The following is a 19,826-nucleotide window of genomic DNA, read 5'->3' as shown; positions in this document are numbered from 1 at the left end:
GTCCGCCTAAACTAGAACTCAACACCACAAACGTTTTTATCTTAATTAACACTGTTCCTTTCATTCTGTTGAATATTAAGACTATAATTTTGATATTCTAAATGTGTACAAAATATCAACATTTGTTTAACCACATTTAGCTCAAAATTACATTTAATTATCAGGTTGATTAAGTTTGTTATATCACTTCAAGTATGTGTATTCACAAGTTAACGTTTCCACGAGTTTTAATCTAATCAACATGGAGTTTTGGAATACTAAGTATTCATGTATTTACTAATTCATTATTAACACACTATACACATGCATAACAAACATTCTGTGACCACGGTCACAATACTTGATGCCATGACATTTCACTTCCACTAAGTGATATTTACTCATGTGACAATATGACAACATCAGTTTGTTCAAAATAAAACAATCAAATACAGTAAGAAGTCATACGATAGTACAGTAAGTTCAGTTCACCTATTTAATAAGACCTTACATTTTTAACAGTAAAACACTGCGTTTATGTCGTCCACATTCGTGCTACTTTTCTCGTTATATGAGCGGCACACTTTCAATTTCACAATAATTCATTACAAGAAATCACAGATAGATAAATATTTACATATAACATTTACAGTGTATAAAGACGATATTCAAAGGTTGGCAGTTGTAATTTCATTTGTTCAATCTATTTCAATCTATTTTTGATTTCCAAGCTGATAACATACCCGATACTGGTTTGTTTTGAGTTTCGCACAAAGCTACACGAGGGCTATCTGTGCTATCCATCCCTAATTTAGCAGTGTAAGACTAGAGGGAAGGCAGCTAGTCATCACCACCCACCGTCAACTCTTAGACTAGTCTTTTACCAACGAATAGTGGGATTGACTGTCACACACGGTTGAAAGGGCGAGCATGTTTGTTGTGACGGAGATTCGAACCCGCGACCCTCTGATTACGACTCGAGTGCCTTAACTACCTGGCCATGCCGGGTCCGGCTTCTTTGGCAGCAATGTTAAACAGTTCTTTAACATTCCTTTTAAAAATGAGTTACTAGATTTTATCACACTTTGCTGCTATAGTTTGTCACTTGCTGTATCCTTTGCTTTCTGTATGTGTTCCTCATGAGACCCACAAGGTTGCTCTCAGATTTATGAGGAGTTAAGATGATATGAACATGAAACATTAATGGTACTTTACCTCATGCTTCACAATCTGTATTGCACCGTATGTCCTAATGTGTTATCCCGAAGATTTTCACAAAACACATCATATCAAAACTGCCTTTAGCTACAGGATCATGAAAGCAACCAAGCACAGCTTTCATCAACTTGATAAGAATATTGTCTCGAACTATTCACTCCCTACGTTTACAAATAGCTCACATTGGTTGTTCAAATAATTCAAAGTCAGTTGGTGTATTCGAACTATAGAATAAAGTGCAGACATGAATTTCAACAATAAATTGTGACGTGATGTTGAATAGCTTCTTATTTTGAGTTTAGTATTTAAGAAACAAAATAATATTGTCCGTTTGGTCCTTTTAAATGAATGATTAGATTAGCAGGTTTCTTGTTTGTGATTCGTGATGAAACTTCTGATTTCGTAAAGTTAACGAAATGAATTTCCAAGGGTATTTTCAACCATCGCGACAGTACGATAAATAACAAACTTTCTACTCCGAAAAGTACAGTAACTAAAGGAAACAAGTAAACACAGCTAATGAAGTAATGATGGATATGGTATCGAAGCTTACTTAAGAGCTTGTTATTAAAATACAAACATACACATTCATACGTATCGATCCATTTTTCTTTTAAATTTAACTTGATGTTGAGCTATATTGAATTTGAATATGACAGCTTCTAGAGTTTTTCCTTCACACTGCAAACAAACACTCAACTATTTATTCTCACACCTCATTATGTATACCAGTAGTTTCAAAACTCTTTAGTTGTAACGGATTTACCGTTATACGTTCATTTTAATATCTACGCTTGTTTCAGTAAACTTTTCTTCTTTGCGTGTGACATGTATTCTTGCCTGTGTACTGCGCGAATCCCGCATGTGCTCAAAAGGGCGAACATGTTTGGTGTGACGGGATTCAAACTCGCAACCCTCGGATTACGAGTCGAGTGAAATCTATCGAAACAAAAGTAGCTGGAGATTTATTTTGTGTGTCGCATTGGACGTTTTAGTTATTGAAAAACAAATCACAAAACTCTAAATATTTCACACTGGTACTAACATTTTACGAAAAGTATATAGCAAATGTTGACTAATCTGTCTTACGCTTCCGTTATGGGTGCTTAAATGTGAACACAACCCGTCAGCACTCTCTCGAGTCTCGTGATTGACTGATGTAGTTGCTACTCACCGCTACTTCAGCAAAACAGTGCCGTAGTGAAAAAATAACATCTCCTTTCGACTTACAGTATCATTTAATTAATTCAATATAATTTTTGTCGGCTAATTATTTATTCAGAATTAAATTAATTTATCGTATTTGCCTTCTTGTATGACCGAACAGTATGATTTTTATAGCTCACATCCGGTCAAAGTACAAGATTCACAGTTCACGCACGCTAACCACCAGGTCACGCCATGCTCAGCGCGATACAGATAAAAACAAGGTAAAGGAAGCTTTACATTGGACGCCTGACCAGTTTTCCCTCCACAGCTAATTATCTAAATATACATTTATATAGAATCCTACCCCCCCTGAAGGACCCTAAGTCCAACGAGGGTAGTTAAATTAAGAGGTCGAGCAAGATAAGAAGATGTTTGTTTCTTGCATGTATTAGAAACTTCTCCCATTCAACCACGTTCCAGCGAATTCAGCATTTCACTTATGGTAAAATGCCACAATTTTCCAACTTCAGACAGCCCTACTCCATTATCACTTGTGGGGCGAAGAAAAACATCCGTTTCTGAGCGCCCCCGATTGCCTCCAGAGGTTTCCAGTAAACCCCGGAAGATCTTAAATCAAAACAGCTGCCAAAGTAAAAATTAAATAAAAGACACTTTCTTACAGGCAAGAAAAATAACTAGTTGGAGTACCCGTTCTCTGGACGGATGTTTATGTAAATTCATGATTTATGGAAAGTTATATCAGAGCATGAAAAGTTACTTCCCTTACACGTAATTGTCAAAAAAAAAAAAAAAACAAAAACGCAAAATGTAAAACCGTAGATTTTAATAAATCTCTGCATGGGCCAAAAAAAAACAAACAAAAACACCTTAATTCCATATTTGATAAATATCCATCAACAGGGCGTTAAGCAGTGCTAAAAAACGCCCATAAAAACAACAAAACTGAAAATGTGTGTGAACCCCTGCATGGATGAAATGAGCCTGCAGACCATAATTGGTGAAGATCCAACCACATCTGCGTAGTTACACTGACACACAACAGACATTATATAACATATATATATGGAGACAGAGAAAAGTTTGAAGTTTGTGTAAAATTAAAGTTATATATTTCTACATTATCTTATTGAAAGATAGGAAGATAATCCTTAGCATGACCACAGATATGTATTATTCACAACGTTTCATTAAATACTTGTTGCTTATGGCTAATTTAACTTGAAATTAATATATATACATATATACACACACACATATATATTGTAAAGCTACTTTTGGATAAAATTAGACCCATATTACAATAACTTTCCACCATTCGTACGTAAGTTTCCTTTATCATACTTATTGTTATTCAACTTGTTCATCCTGATTCTATAATAATAGTATTATTATTATAAGAATTTTCACATGATTCTTCAAAAGATTAAAGAGATTTATTTACGGGTAACAATAATACCGGCCTCTTGAATGATTACAAATATCCCTCAAAATGTTATTGATTTATGTTCCTAGTATCACATTACACACTTACTACTACTTTTCGTGCAACGTAAGATACTGCACGAATATTAGGCCTACATGAGTAATTGATATTAGTTCATATTTAGGAATATCGGCCCTTTGAAATATTGGGCAGTAACCAAAACAACGACTGGTTCATAATTCATTAAGAGCTGAGAGTTAAAGGCCGAGTGTACGTTAAAAATAAATTATTATATATTGAGTTATCCAGAATGGGTCGTCACTAATTGTGGTTATCAGTGCAAAGACATCGAACTTACCACAATTACGTTGATCGAGGAGTCACCTTAAGTATTAAAGATATAATAGAAAATCTCCGTACGGATCTTTCGCAACTATTATTCAATAGATTGGCTACTTGCAATAAATTTGCTTGCATTTCTAATACAAAAACCTTGGCAAGATTAATTGGCTACTCTTACCTTATGGTTAGAGTAAAAACAATACGTTTAGCTTGCGTTTATTTGTCTGCACTTTAAACAATATGATGACTCATTCCTATTAGAATCATAAGCTCTGTTAGCCTAATATATCAGCCCCTGTAACCATGGTAACTGCTACTGTTATCAAAAGGCTACGTTAAAATCTATCTATTTCATCAGATGACGTTATCTGAGCTTGGAAATACGCTTTTGCTAACATTTCCGTGTTGAATACTTATCCGAAGAGGGTCTTTTTTTTCCTTTTAATATTAATTCAAAGATGATGGCACTTCTCAAACAAATTATGTTTTTTCATCATTATGAAGTCACTTATCTGCTGCTAATTGATACATAATACAACTATCGAAGTGCATAACTCTAAGAACCCACAAGTGAAGGCAGTGAATAATATATTATACAATAACCACACTATCTGATATATCCAGTGCTGATGAGGCCTTTCACCTAATACCAAAGTTCATCAGATAGACTAGGATATGACAAACATAGTGATGATAAAGCAACTATAGATTTAATCAATTTTCAAAGCAGGCCTGAAATGGTCAGGTGGTTAGGGCGCTCGACTCGCAATCTGAGGGTTGCAGGTTCGAATTCCTTCGTAAACAAACCCAAAATACATTCAAGATGAGGTAATGGTTGCTTTAACGTGATCTGAAGGACATTATATACATACAACGACAGTTTAGGATTGAAGTCAAAACATTTTAATATTATTAAGTAAAAACGATACCACCTATATAATAAATGCTGTTGAACTATAATCTACACTGTATGACTCAACCAAAACAAAAAACACTCTCTCAACAAATAATCGGCTGAGTATTTCTCGAAGGGCCCGGCATGGCTAGGCGGTTAAGGACCTCGGCTTCTAATCTGAGGGTGGTGAGTTCGAATTCCTGTCACGCCAAACTTGCTCGCCCTTTCAGCCGTGGGGACGTTAACATGTCAATCTCGCTATTCGTTGGTAAAAGAGTAGCTGCTTTCCCTCTAGTCTTGCACAGCTAAGTTAGGGACGGCTAGCGCAGATTGCCCTTGTATAGCGTTAGCGAAATTCATAACAAACTAGATAAGATTGAAAATTATAATTGTACAAATTCATTTTGTTGTCGTTGTTGCGACAATATTGGTTTTATTTGTTTGTTTACTTACATGCTCAACAGAAAATAATATATTAATGAAAGTAGTTTCTAAAAAATCAGTTGACCTAGTTTCATCAATGAGAGGTTTATAATTGCACAGATTTATTTCATTGCACGTGAAAATCAAAGAATACAAAGTTATCAGTCCTTATAGCTACACAAAATAATGGTCAACAGATCTAAAGAAACCTACACTTTGTTTTTAATAAATAATTTGACAAGAAATTCTTGAGCTCACTTGGTGCCCCGTGCCTACACGTTTAGTGCAACGGTGCTGCGAACGTTGACACAGTATTTACATTCAGTACCAGAATTAAAAAGGGGGTAAAAAAATGAACAACACAGAGATAACTATTTTCAAGCGCACGTTATCACAATTTGACGTTTAAGAATCAGTTGTCTTTTTTGTATTTTTTCAGTTAATAAGGGGAATGGCGTCCCCCCATTGGGAATTCTGCTTATATTAGATGCACATAAACATTTCTTCCCACGGTGTATGTGACTGAAGTTCCAGGAACTTTTAGTTCACTATAACAGTTAATTGTTCTTACGGTAATAATTACGTTATTTTGACTCAATGTAAGCTAACTATATAGGTCAGTATTAAAACGTGTCTGGTAACTTAGCCAGTTTTCTAAACACGTCGTTAAATCAATACACACAAACATATATACTGTTAAGGCTACACGAATAATTTGATGGGGCACCCTTGGTGAGAAAGGGAATTTCAGCTGAAATCAAATATTTTTTTTCACGAGGTTTCGACCAGCTTAGGAGATCTAGATTAGTCTTAGATTCATATGTTAAAACAACAACCTAAAATAATATCTATAAGTGTAAAACATTGAAAATAATCTTAAACAATAATGGACGATGTTAATCAGACCAAGATATTATCTACAAAAGATGCTAACTCTTAATGTCTACATACTATCAATTCACAAACCGTAATATGCCTGTAGGCCTTCATCAACAAAAAACAATGAAAATACAACAACTATACTGTCGCTTAAACAGACAATTATTTTTGCACCAAGTATATACATGGCCAGGTGATTAAAGCGCTTGACTCGTAATCTGAGGGTTGTGGGTTCGAATCCCCGTCGCACCAAACATGCTCCTCCTTTCAGCCGTGGGGCGTTATACTGTTGCAGTCAATCCCACTATTCGTTGGTAAAAGAGTAGCCCAAAAGTTGGTATGGGTAATGATGACTAGCTGCCTTTCTTCTAGTCTTACACTGCTAAATTTGGGACGGCTATCGCAAATAGACTTCGTGTAGCTTTGCGCGAAATTCAACAAACAAATCAAGTATATAATTGCTGCGTTTCACGAACACAGTATCTGCACAAAATGCCAATTACGGCTATGGAAAAAGAAGAGAAAAAAGTAGCAGATCACGTGAATAAAGCTTCAATGTACGTTAATTAAAGTAAATAAACCCTATGAATAAGAAGCGAACGTTTGGAACTAAAGGCGCCAAAATGGGGTCGTTAGTTATTTTTCACCTTTCAACTTCACAAATGATGCGACAGTGTAACTGTTCCGAATTTGCAGATGACGTCAAGCGTGGTTACAGATCATTAAGTAAAACTTCCAATTACAGCACGAGAAGGTAAGCATTTCATATACGTCATAATATTAATTAATTATACAGGAAACAAAGATATACAAATTCATTTAAAAATAAGAACATTCTTTAATTGCTCAAAGACTCTTTTCAACCACCCCGAGTACGTCTCATCACAATACTGGGTTTTTTTTGTGTGTTTTCTTATAGCAAAGCCACATCGGACTATCTTCTGAGTCCACCGAGGGGAATCAAACCCCTGGTTTTAGCGCTGTAAATCCGTAGACTTACCGTTATACCAGCGGGGGACTACTGGTTGTGTCAAATATATAAAAATGCATTGAATTAGACAGAATGCGAAGCCTAAATGTTTCAAATCAAAAGGAGAATATTCTCTACCATAAAGAACAAAAACCAACGTTTTAAATAGATTTGCATTGTCTCAGACGAGGCAGAACACAAAGATCCAACGTTTGAATTTGAATATACTCTCTAATCACAAAGGGCACAATATTGAGTGATTATTCTCTAAATAAATAGAACATCAAGACTAACGTTTCACAGCTGAGTACTCTCTGATCACAAGTAAAACAAAGACCCAGAGTTTAAACATGTGAATACTCCTTGTTACGTTTTATTTATTTCGGATGAGTTTCCGAGTTATTACAATTTCAAATAACCGGAAATATGAATTTAAATTTAGAAGTTAATTAAATATTAATTAAAATGTATGTTATTTGCTAACAACATTGATACACACAATTTTCATTTTTAACAGAAATATATTTTAATACACAAACAAAAACATAATACAATTTGTAATAACGGTTATTGTTAATAATTATTACAAATTATGATTTATATACAAAAGTTTTACAAACTTATAGACAATACTGATTCTTATTTCCGGTCTGGAACTAAATCTTTTATCAACAATCCAGGTCCATGACGAATAAATTAATTCTGAATTGATAATGTCACACCTCGCTTAGGCTAGCTAGCTTGGTTGGCCTCACACCGCTGACTTTTATCGATGAAATTTAATGTCCTCGTAGACATTCTAACATCCGAAGTAATTCACTGACAGTTTGTAATGTTCGACATCTATAAACGTTCCTGGTCAAATTCTGTATTTTTTTTACAATTAATAGGCATTAATCATAATTATAGCTTCCTAGACCTATAGCTGCTTTTTGTTATACATAACACAAAGACCCAACGCTTCAAGTTTGACCACAAATAAAACAAAGACCCATCTTGTGGAAATGTTTCAATATCCTCTAATAACACAGATCATAAAGGTCAATGTTAGGAAACCACTTTCTAATAAAATTTTAAGTTGGAGAGTATGTTTTATTTAGCATTAACTGTTTTATGATCCTATACATTATTACTCTACCTCAACGAAATTATGTGGATAGTTCTGTTTCTAAGTGTCATACGAAGAGATTACGACAATAACACGAAAAACAAACTTAAATAGGTACTGTGAACATTCTTTTTCATTCAAACGCTTAATACTTTCTTCTTTGCATGTAAACATATCCTAAAACATGATTCAGGTACAGATTATCCTACAGCGTTTATCGTTACGGGTATTTGTTTAATTACTGACCCATAATGCTAATTAGTTATTAACATAATACCACTTTAGCATATGCAATAGTAAAATGAAACCTTATTCTAACACAAAAAGAAACATATAAAGATGTGGGTTTATCGAGATGTATCGCTTAGAAGTCTGAGAAAATCAATGAGATAACCTCGGAAGCGTGGGTGTATGAAAAATATATTACGGGCGGGGGGAGAGATAATACCAAAGCTATAACTAGAAAAACGCGAGATTGATAATCTAGGGGAGGAGTGCTCTCTTGAGTCCACCAATGCTCGGCAGACATATTTTTCGTAACGTTCTATAATGAAAACGTGCTTGTAATGTGCTTATACTGGATGGTTGATGTGTTACAAATAAAATTATGTTTAGAATTTGAGAAAATCGACCGTTTTCATGCACTGAAATGAGTAGCAGACCAATTTAATCAAACAGCTTGAGTACTATTTTGCATTTTCATGGAAATTTTAGGGTTTGTCTTTTTTCTCTGATTATGCAAATTACTCAGAAGTAAAAGCATTGGTAAAGGTGAAGTCGCAGGTTATTCGCGAAATCTGGGTAAATGTAGGGGATTTTTTGTGTCCGAGCACTTAACAAAAATTAAGCCAATGGCCATTCTCACATTCATAAAAAAAACGCGCCATTTATTTTGCAGCTTGTTTTTTTTGTTGTTGTTTTTTTTAATTTCGCGCAAAGCTACACAAGGGCTATCTGCGCTAGCCGTTCCTAATTTAGCAGTGTAAGACTAGAGGGAAAGCAGCTAGTCATCACCACCCACCGCCAACTCTTTGGCTACTGTTTTTACTAACGAATAATGGTTATTTTGAAGCAATTGTTTTCTCTCACTTTAATATTCAATTGCGTAATCTTTCTTTCTTAAAAGAAAAACAAAATCTAACGCAAAATAAAATAATTGAGAGCCAATAGTTGTGAACTTCATGCAGATCTTAGTAGAACGAACAACCTAATATAATTATTTTATGTTAATTTGTAGGGATTATTTTGCTGTGAAAAAACGCGTCCTTTACATGGAATTTTCCTCGCGATACAACACAGTTCAAGGACAAATAAATACGAAGACTCATGGCTGCGTTGAACGGTGTTGTATATTTCCCGCCCAATGTCGCTCTCAAACGGAAGAACACACCTTACAGCTTGAAGATCCGCCACAACAGCTGTTGTGCACGTGCACACATCGAGGAGGGGTGAGCATGTAAGGCAAAGAAACCCACACATACATATCTTGTTCTTAGAAACTAAAGGAGTTCTATACACAAGAAAGGGCGAAACAGAGGCGGGAATACCTTGCATTTTTCTTTGTATTTGTATATTCATATGCATGACATATTCAGTATGATGTCAGATTCAAACCGATATTTTGTAATATTCTGTATTTTGAAAGAAACGTTACGAGCAAGAACGTGAACATGATGACCCATGTAAGCCTAAAAAGGCTCAATAATATTAAAATACATACTGTACTGCTAATAGTTTCACTTACGAAAATGTTAAATTACTCAATGTTATAAATATTACTAGATTACATAGCCCTAATCCATCAGTGTTTTTTACTCGTGAAAAAGTTATTCCCTGATAGGTTTCATATCACTGTAATAGTGTTAATTGCAAAAATTGTCTTGCTGGCAAGTGCTAACGTGGTATAATCGTTCAGCTCAGTTGGTACAGCACTCGCCTGGTGTCACGTGATAGTAGTTTTAGATTTGAGCCGGGGAAAAGGAAGACAAAAATAAAAACCCTGTCGCTTCTAATAAATAAGTCTAAGCTGAGGACCGAGAACAGGTCTTGAGTCTGACAATTGAATGTAGTAGTTTAAGTGGTTGAAAAAATATATACGGCACTAGCAAACGCTTAGCGCAAATAGCCCTCGAGTAGCTTTGCGCGAAATTCAAAACAAACCAAGCAAACGCTTGTGGGTTAACTTTTATTATTATTTTTATTTTCTTCTCTTTTTGAATTATTATTCAAGTATTGAATAATAATAATTATTACTTTCTTTCTGTGTGAGTGTTTGTGTTACTACAAGTAGTAGTAGCATTCTCTCAATCGAGAAAAGGAGAAAAATACAAAAAAAAATATATATATATATGAAAATACAAAAAAAAAAAAAATTAAATGGAAAACAAAAAAAAAAAACAAAAAACTCTTGTTCGTCCATGCATGGACTCCCTGAAATGGACCTGAGTATGATGTTATACTTTACTCTGGCCCAAAGCTTTAAAAAAAAAAAAAAAAAAAAAACCCTAAAGACAGACGCTATAATCGTTCGGGAGGGAGGAAGAGGTCAAATGTACCTGACCCTCCTGGGTATTTAACAACATCAATACCCAAATACCCACACAGTCAAACTTGGGTTAACTTACCTCCAGAAGTACTACATATTGCCGCGGACGCATCAGATATAGATGCATACTGTCATATAATCTCTGAGTGTCTAAAACATGCAGCCAACAGTTCGATACCGAAACAAAAACACTTCACAACAACTCATTCATGGCAACCACATAAAGATATAATACACTTAATTAAAAACAGACGTATACTCCGCAGACAGTACATTCAAAATCGCAACCCCACACTTAAAACTCAGATAAACACAATAAGGAATAAAATACGAAACTTAATCAGACAACAGAAACAAGAAAACTGGGACACCTTCTGTTCCGATCTAAATCACAAAACTGATCCTAAACAATTCTGGACACATTTGAAAATATTTACAAACACAGGAACAACAAACACAGTATATCCACCACTGGAACTGGATGGAGAAACAGCATACACTAACACAGAAAAAGCCGAGATATTTAAAAAACACCTAGAAAACACGTTCAAAACACATCATGAACCAGACATGAACAGATACTTTTATAATACAGTCACAAACTATATTGATCAAAACAGAAGCATTTTACACCTAAATTTCCAGTCAACACTATTACACACCAAGAAAAACAAAAGACTGGAGCACTTATCAACTGGTAAAACATATCACTGTAACAGAAGTCGTAACTGCTATTAACAACACAAAAAAACAAAGCCCCTGGAGAAGATGGTATTCAAGCTATCCTCCTAAAACAAGGCACTCAGAGATTATATGAACACCTAACAGCGTTATTTAATCTCTCACTATCAGCTGGATATATCCCCGTTTCTTGGAAGGAAGCAATAATATTAATATTCCAAAAGAAGGAAAGCCAGCGAATAAACCAAACAACTACCGCCCGATTAGCTTAACCAGTTGTATTGGCAAAGTATTAGAGAGGATAATTAGTAATCGTCTGTCAGTTTACTTAGAAGAAAATTCAAAATTACCAGAAATTCAAAACGGATTTCGAAAAACCGCCAAACTACAGACCACCTGATTCGACTTACAGAATCAATTACCGACAGCTTCAACAAAAAAGAATGCACTGTAGCTTGTTTTCTCGACATTGAGAAAGCATTTGACACAGTGTGGCATAACGGCTTAAGACATAGATTGCTTGAAATGGCATTACCCCAGGAAACTATTCGCTGGCTGTCCAACTTCCTGGATAACAGAATGTGTAAAGTAAATGTAAATGAGGCCCACTCAGGGTCCTTTTCACCCGAAGCAGGAGTCCAGCAGGGAGGGGTTGTTAGCCCTATATTATTTATCATGTACGTGAGTAATATGCCTCTGTCGGACCTAAATTTAGGTTATGCATCACAGTTCGCTGACGATGTAGCAGTCTGGAAAAGTGCCCCCACTCCGTCAATAGCAGCAACGAACCTACAACCAGTCCTAAATAACATCGAAGAATACTGCCAGAAATACAGAATCAAAATTAATATTCCAAAAACCCAAGTCATAGTATTCAGCAGACTGAATAAGCTGAAAAAAGATCCACCAAAACTCTATATGAATGGATCACTTTTACTGACTGCTACTTCTGCTAAATTTCTAGGTCTAACCTATGACTCAAAATTAACGTGGCTACCACATATTAAAAATGTACTGATACGAATCTGGAAAAGAGCAAACTATGCAAGAAGTCTTTCAGGTAAAATCCAAGGAACATCACCAGACAACATACTTAAAATCTACAAAACGTACATTAGACCAACAATAGAATATACATCACCTGCCTGGATTAACATAGCACCCACACATGTACAGAAACTTTAACGTATACAAAATTCTGTACTATCTTCAGCATATAAAGTACCACGTAGCACCTCAACCACATTCATGCACAAGTATGCAAACATAGATACAATAGCTGAAAGACTCTTGCATAATTCTCTAAAATATTTCAATAAGAATTGGCATAAAAATGACTTAATGTGTGATCTCGACAGATATCACGTACATGAAGTAAATGGTCCTAAATACCTCTCCCCTTTTAACATATATTTAAGAAATGTAACACAAGCTGGCCACTATGCACTAGACACTTAGTCCTTGTTTCTTTTAATTTTTATAATTATTATTTTCTTTTTTAATCTTTTTTTTTAATTATTATTCAAGTATTGAATAATAATAATTATTACTTTCTATGTGTGTGTGTTACTACAAGCAGTAGTAGCATTCTCTCAATCGAGAAAAAGGAGAAAAATACAAAAAAAATATATATATATGAAAATACAAAAAAAAATATATATGGAAAAAAAAATAAAATGAAGAAAAAAAAAAAAAACTTCTTGTTCGTCCATGCATGGACTGAGCCCTGAAATGGACCTGAGTATGATGTTATACTTTTACTCTGGCCCAAAGCTTTAAAAAAAACAAACAAACCCTAAAGACAGACGCTATTATCGTTCGGGAGGGAGGAAGAGGTCAAATGTACCTGACCCTCCTGGGTATTTAACAACATCAATACCCAAATACCCACACAGTCAAACTTGGGTTAACTCTTTAGCTTAGTAAATTATGAATATATGTAGTTGCCGGAAAAAAAAAATCAATATTTTAATACCCAAAAACAATGTAAAGTAATGCAACAAAAGTATTTTAAAGTTGTTTATTACAATAATAGCATGATCCACGATATGCAACATTATATGAAAAGCACGTAAATACATTAATAACGCAACTTACACAACTGTTGTACAAAAGAAGATAAAGGAGGAATCATCAATAGCCGTGGCCCTTGAAATTATTATAGGCAAAATTAGAATAAAATTAATCTATGAGATCTATCACATACATCAATCGAAAGGGTTTGACCTCCCGAGTTGAACTCTAATTAAATCTCAAATCAGTCAAGAAATGACGTAGCTATGAGATAAAAGTTTGTACTTGAAGAAAAAACAACAACACAGAACCATTCTATGAGCCACTATGTACCGACTAAGAAAATAAATGAAGAACAAGGCTGCTCACCTGGCTTACCGCTACCTGAAAAAAACGGTTTTACATTGAACTGAAAATGGTAGCTTAACCTGACCTTACGTGGCATAAGTCTGGATTATAGTCCTGAATAGCTTCTCTTACACACAATTCATACATTAAACACTGAATCTACCAACACATCATTTAATATAAAAATTTCATAGTGTTAACTAGACATGTGTATTCATATATAATGGAGAGAGTCAAGTGTATTTTTCAGGTATATATCAGGTCAATCATCACGTGAATGAGTGGAATAATTCAATAATTTAACTTGTATGAACTTATAATATTATAAACACAGATTTTAAAATTGTGATTTCCCCCTATATTAATAAATTTAAATCACACACAAACGCACACACACATCTAAAAAAAAAGACACAAAGACTAGCGCCCCACGAGATTGTTTGTGACGAGGCAAGAACTTAATAGTTCAATTAACTGTTAAAAAGTGGTTTGATACCAACTACCAGAGAGTTAACCTTTCAGCTCAGTGTATGAGAAGTCTTGGGTTTGAATCGAAGTCGTGAAAACGTAAAAAAACAAACAAGTTAAACTACTACAACATTGTAATGTTTATAATTATCATCTTTTTAAAACGATGAGTAGCCCTACTACAGAATTATTAAGAAATTTGCTCTCAATAATCGACTCAAGAAACATAATTGGTAAACTGGAATCACTTCGTATAATGTATGTTACAGATACTATTGCAATGTGTAACACATTTTAGGTGAAGTTCTGAGTGTATAAATAATTCATTTATTCATGTGCGTATTTCTTCTTTAGCTAACTTTTATTAATGTATCACTTTTAATTGTTCTTATTATTATTTACATATTTCATAGGTGATGTTACTTGGGTTCGAAAATACATTTCTGATCATTGAAGAGTGCACCACTAGCTTTGACTACTTTCTTAAAGTGTTTTTCAAACTTTGTGTATCTCGCGGCAATTTGCAAGGGTCGTCGCTGGTTTCACTAAACAAAGAATATTTAAAAATGTAAAAATACATAAAAGATATTGCGTATGGGAGCAGAATTGCAAAAAGCAAGGTTAGTGGTTTAAGGCGTCAATGGAAAAAAATATGTTTATGGAAATGTACATCATGATCAGTTTTAATATTATATTCTATTACGACTAGGATTAGGGTTACCAGATGTTCCAGGTTTTATTTAAAAAAATAAAATAAAAGCAGTTCACGTACTTAGCTTTATCTATAAGGTTATTGTGTGTGTGTGTGTGCAGAGAATTCGCGAATGACCGAGGCGTACTTTTACTGGAAGCCATTAGAAGTATCGACAATGTGTTGCACATAAAAGGGATTTTTTGCACACTGCTTTTTTTTTTTCTTCTTTCTTTCTTCTAATTTACGCGGCATTTTATTCTTTTAAATCTGCAACCACGTGCGGCGAGCGGAGACGGCGTTATTTTCTACCGGTGCTACAGTACTTTTGTACCATTGTTTGGTCACTCGTTGAAAATGGTTAATCGGAAGTGTGTTAATATGGAATAACATTACTCTTGCAATCCTCACCATAGATATCGATATTTCAAAATTTTCCCAGCCAATGAGTACTCTCACTAAAACAAATCTGACCCCATTTTTAGACATTAAACTTGATTACCCTAATGACAGAACAAAAATGCTTCACCACGACTTTTCTAGTTTTTGTTCAACGTCGTAACTTCCACGACAACAATCACTGTTAAAGTAATTTGTTTTTACTAAAAATAACAGTAATAGCGAAATAGAGACACGGTCACACACATGAATGAATCTTCTAAAGAAGTAGACAAAAGGAACCAGCTAATCGTTGCAATATGTTTTGAGCACCACATAATTCTTACATGTTTTCACGTATAAATATTTAAGAAAAAACACATCTAGAAAAAATAATGTACTGTTTGTTCCACGTACCACTTACGACTCTTACTCGGCTTAATTTTGAATGAAACTATTCAAAAAACAAAGACAGTTATTTTTATCTCTCACGACATTTGCACGAAATTTGTTTTGTTTTTCTGCTGGAGCTCTTGTATGTGACCATTTACCAACATACTTATGTTTTTCGTGTTAGACCATTTTCCTCCACACCTATACACGCAGGGTTGAAAGTTAATAATTCGTTTTCATTATAGTTAATTGTATAAGCGCACGAATAACAATCGTGACTCCGTCAGATATCTGAATGTTTTTAAATGGATAGATACACGTTTTATATACAATAATTTACAAATGCCATATACCCTGCACATAAATTATATGTGTATGTTTGACTTGTGAACCAGTAATGATTGCAAGGTATGCCTGTACTAGAGATCTTTAAAAGGCTTTTAAAAGTTTTAAAAATTAATTTGAAAGCTTGAATTTTTTTTCCAAAAATGGTCACTTTGTTTAGTAAGTTATGAAACAGCATTATCTGGCGCACAACTAAAATGTATTGTGTATGGAGTGCGTTTTTAAATTTGCAATACGATGACGTGCTTTACCTTGTCATGTTCACCTAAGTGTTGACCTAGTTTTCGGATATTAAAATGAAAACTGGTTATGTTACAACTACAAATGGACAGTAAATTACACTTTTCTTTAATCTGTTTAGAGGGCAACGTGTGACTATTGTGGGAGCTGAAATCCCAACTACAGGAAGCATGTTTCTCTCTATATCCTTAACAAGGCCAGTCCATTTTAGTGACCTGTTTTTGTTCCCTTTCCTATTACAAACAGTTACCTCATCATAACTAAATGCAGGCTGATAATTGGTAATTTCAGATAAGACACTTTCTGGAATTTAACACACTTACCTCATCCTAATTATTAAATTGTAATTTCATCTCACACGCGAGACTTGGAAATAAATAAACCTGATAGATGGTGTATTTCTACCGATGTGTAGCTGAACTTCACACTGTGATACTCCATCTACTAAGACAAACTTTACCTTCATTACTCCATAATTTGTACCGTAGTTTTACTCTTGTTCTTTATCTACGATGTTATCTGTTTTTGATTGTGTATTGCGCAAATATCACCTATTCTCGAACTTTGTAGAGTAAAAAACACCAATATTTGTTTTACGAAAAGGCATTAAACATTGTTTAGACCTCGTGAAACTCGCGTGAATCGTATAAAAGGAGCTAAACGAGAGACAGAATATTATTACTGGACAACTACAGTTAGTGCGCTATAGGCCTCGGAAGCCATAATTGAAATAACGCCTATTAATCGGAAAACTACTGAAGTGGACCAGAAACGTTTGTACATTTTGAACACTTTAACTCCAGTGAATTAACTTCGGACGTTAGTATTTCTACGAATAAATTAGATATTGTCGCCGGCGATAGCTTACAAATACTCCAGGCTAGCTAGCCATCAAAAGAAGTATACAGGTGTATCAAAAAAAGAATTAATTTACTCTACACGAACGTCGTTAAAAAAGCATTCGGTTCTATTCCATGTAGAAGACTCATTATCGTTTGAAAGCTTATAGAACTCTTGTATGTAAAACATCATTTGTAATAGCTATTACTAATAACCTTTATTCTAAACTGTATTGTTGTTTTTGTTCGTATATTCATATTAAGAAAGAAGATTGTGTGTATTCATTTTGGCAAATATCTTAAATTTCATACATATTGACATTTAATTGATTTCTAAATTAAAATTAAAATTACCGGTTATTTAAAATTCAGTAACACGTAACGTACCTAACATAATAAATTATAATACGTAACACCGAATATACTGTCTTCCCAAACAAAGATGATTTTTATGGCTTTTACTTGAGCTTGAACTCCAAACAAATGTTCCAGTCATTCACAGCATGCAGTCAATCCACCTACACTCTGATTCTTAATTGTACTTTAAAATCGACACAAACTTCTTTTCCTCGTAGCTATTATAGTTATTATGTTTTGACAAATACAGGGGGTTTGTCTGGTCAATATCCCCTCTCATTTCACGAGCATAAGTTTGAAATAAAATGCCTCCATTCTAACTCAAAACAACAACAAAAGAATATAGTCAGTTCTTCCATATTTGAAAATTTATTTCACTGATCTTAAACCCCTAATGTCAGTAGATAATATTGAGTGAAAAGGGACAAAATGGGCGACCCTGAACATCCTTTCAGTGTGCATACAAAAAGGCAGAATGTGCTTTTTTAACCTACTAATAACCTGGTATTAAGAAAGTTATGCTCTTAACATCTCAACACCTGAATAAAAGCAGCGACATAAAAAAACGTAATTTTTCTTATCCGATTTTCAAATCCAACGAACAACTGACACACTCAGTTTGGGTCTTTTTTCCATAACATTACGATTACCGAATAGAATTTTCAAATACCTGCACGCACACAAAACCGGTTTTCGTTAATCGATCGGGTATGCAAATTTACAACTAACATACTTGTTTGACTGAAACATACTTAAGATTATTTCATGAAAAAGCCATGAACCAACACAGAACCTGAACTCAGGAATTTTGTTTAAAACACGAAAAAAAAAAAAAACGGCAAAACAACAGCATAAAAAGTGAAGAGAGCAAAATTCTAAAACTATATTACAAACGACAAAAAACACAAAACCTTTAAAAATTAAGTCAGATCAAGGTTTCTAGTTGTCTGTTTTATGAATTAAAAGAAGCGTATATTGAAATTAAATTTGTAAACAGAGAAAAAAAAACAGACAAAAAATCGTACCAATGATAATAAAAAAAGTTGTTTTTTCAACTTGCAGAATCTTAAACATAAACATAGCCCCCCACAACACACAAGCACGTCTACAAACGAACGCACAACTACCATTACGAAATGCACAGGGTGTTCATAAATTATTCACCCTGTTATAAACATTTATAAATTCTCTAATTTATGAGCTATCTTAAAGCGGTTTATGGCAATTAGTAACACAAATTAAGAAATGTTTGTTTTAATTACGTAAACTACCACAGTTCAGTTAATAATTCAATACACTAGAATTCAGTAAAGTTGCACGCGAGCCACAGAACATCAAGGCGGTAAATGATTTCGTTCCAAACATTAAGAAGCATGTCTCGCATGAATGTTCTGCGAAGTAAAGAAAAAAATATCTTGAGTTGTGTTATTAACCACCGCAAACCATTTTGGGATAGCTCATATAATAAAGAATTTATGAAGGCCTATAATGGGGTGATTAATTTATGGACATCCTATACATTACATAATTTGTTTGCCAGACGTTTTTTAGCGACCTTGCAAATTCATATCAGCAGCCATTTTCTAAATTTTCACTTACTGTTTTTAGCTAGAAGATTTATAGATAACTGTTTTCTCTCGTTATAATTCCTGTTTTGTATATACTGTATTTGTTTTCTTTTTGTTGTTAATTTTCGTTTAATCTCACACAGTGTAATTCTTATGTTGTAACTGGAAAGTTGGCTATAGGGAGTTGTATTAACAATAATGTTCAAATCAAACGTTTTAACAAGTGACGTCGTTTTTGTTTGTTTTTTACTATTATCGAAGCTAGGTGATTAATACAGGATAGTTTTGAATTGTGTAAAACTACATCAAGACAAAGTTCAATCACTCAGTGTTTCCATAAAGTGTTTTGATCTGCTTAATTGATTTACATTGTATAAAGAAATTATTTATTTTATGCAGTGTAGTAAAGTTGATGTCATTGTAACGTAGGCTTACAACGGTGTGCAAGTGTTGAAACTCGCAGAAACGTTGAAGTAGAAAATAAATTACTTTGTAATTAATAAGTGGACTGGATACTAAATTGTTTTAACAGATAATAAAAAACACTAAAAAT

At 34.1% G+C, this 19,826-nt stretch overlaps 1 protein-coding gene across 3 annotated transcripts in view; it reads right to left on the bottom strand.

The window, feature by feature from the left end:
* Positions 1 to 19,826, bottom strand: part of LOC143252234 (uncharacterized) — a 56,236-nt gene that overhangs the window by 10,666 nt on the left and 25,744 nt on the right. The window lies entirely within an intron of this gene.

Source organism: Tachypleus tridentatus, chromosome 6 (assembly GCF_004210375.1).
Source record: "Tachypleus tridentatus isolate NWPU-2018 chromosome 6, ASM421037v1, whole genome shotgun sequence".
Lineage (NCBI taxonomy): Eukaryota > Metazoa > Arthropoda > Merostomata > Xiphosura > Limulidae > Tachypleus > Tachypleus tridentatus.
Note: the sequence above shows the minus strand (reverse complement) of the source record. Positions and strands in the feature narration are given on the sequence as shown.